The sequence below is a fragment of the Orcinus orca genome, chromosome 5 (assembly GCF_937001465.1).
Source record: "Orcinus orca chromosome 5, mOrcOrc1.1, whole genome shotgun sequence".
Taxonomy (NCBI): Eukaryota; Metazoa; Chordata; class Mammalia; order Artiodactyla; family Delphinidae; genus Orcinus; species Orcinus orca.
The window spans coordinates 125,489,031-125,490,692 of NC_064563.1; the positions used below are offsets into that span (position 1 = coordinate 125,489,031).

General features: G+C 34.3%; 1 non-coding gene across 1 annotated transcript; it reads right to left on the bottom strand.

The window, feature by feature from the left end:
* Window positions 1-784: 784 nt before the first annotated feature.
* Window positions 785-891, bottom strand: LOC117199330 (U6 spliceosomal RNA). The gene has a single exon (XR_004480558.1). It is a non-coding gene; the product is annotated as a U6 spliceosomal RNA (small nuclear RNA).
* Window positions 892-1,662: the final 771 nt, after the last annotated feature.

The window sequence follows — 1,662 nt, forward strand, 5'->3', positions numbered from 1 at the left end:
ACTCCTACATATTCTGGCTCTTCCCTTACCTCTTTGGAACAGTCCCTCCGAGCTATCTGAGAGGCTGTATCCCAGGCTTAAGTCCTCAGTATGTCCACCAAATTAAACATAATTCTCAGTTTTTAGTTTGTGCATTTTTTTCAGTCAACAGATTGCATCTATTATGCTATTTACACACTCCTTGTTTGTCCAACTTCCTCTTAAAAGTTTCTGCTAAGCTCTGCTTACCTCTCTCTATAAAAGAAAAGCCTTTTTGTGTTTGATTTTGAGGCACTTGCAGATTTCTGAGCTCCAAGGTTTCCCCCTATTGTATTAGTCTTTTTGAATAAGGTCTCTCCTTATCTACTCCTGGACTTGTTTTTATTTGAAGCAAAGTGTTAATAATACTACCGTTACATCAGTTGTCAATATCAGCATCAAGTTTACCTAGAAAAAAAGAAAAGAAGAAGTAAACAATTCTGTTATGAACTTGAGCAATGCAAAGCAGGTAATCTGGATAATTTTATGAATTTATAAAAGTGCTTTTTTAAAGTTGCTTTTTATAAACTAAGTTACAAAGGGAAAGAAAGGTAAAAACGCATCATTTAAAAATTAACATTTGGCTACATACCAAGGAAAATTTTCTTAAAATTATAAATTACTTCATTTTTGTGAGCTCTTAAGTAAAATTATAGTATTTTTATTTCATTTGTATCTCATTTGTTTAAACCTAATTAGGCATCATACAGCTCAATCTTTAAAAATGAAAAAACAAAACTCAGCTACTTTAATTTTCATTAGAGAATAAAAATACGAACGCTTCACAAATTTGTCTGTCATCTTTGATCAGGGTCCATGCTAGTCTAGGTGTTTTCATTCCAATTTTACAATATGTACTCCCAAAACAAGCACCTGATCTTTTTTTTTAATAAGAGGCTGTCTGGAATCAATATACCCCATGTTTCAAGGGCTGTGTATATGAGAGGGCTATAGATCAAGGAGGGCTAGAGATTCTCCTCTTAAAAATAATAATTCTGGGCTTCCCTGGTGGCGCAGTGGTTGGGAGTCCACCTGCCGATGCAGGGGACATGGGTTCGTGCCCCGGTCCGGGAAGATCCCACATGCCGCGGAGTGGCTGGGCCCATGAGCCATGGCCGCTGAGCCTGTGTGTCCAGAGCCTGTGCTCCGCAACGGGAGGTCCATGTACAGAAAAATAAAAAAATAAAAAAAAATAATTCTAAGCATTACCCCCATACAGCCATCACATTACAAAAAAGATTATTACTTATTTCATAAAAGATGAGATTTTGCCACTGAAGGTTTGTGTGGTGAAACAATATGGTGGAAGAGGATATTGACACTTCAGATGGATTTTAGTTGTGTAAATAGATTTAGCTACTTCATATGAGGTAATAATTCTTTGCTAACTAAGTTAATATTAGCAAGTTGATTATTTAAAAATTAAATATGTCAACTAAACAAATATATTTTCTGATAATAAGTGTTTATTGAAGGAAAACAGGAAATTTTAGACAAAACTTAAAAATACAAAGGCAATAAAAACTGTTACTGTTTTCTATTGTTTTGCTTTTATTAGTTTTTTGTTTAAAATAATTTTGTCCAAGCAAAAATGTTCCACTAGATGAGAACTCTATATTGTCACTTTCTGACTTAGTAAAATCA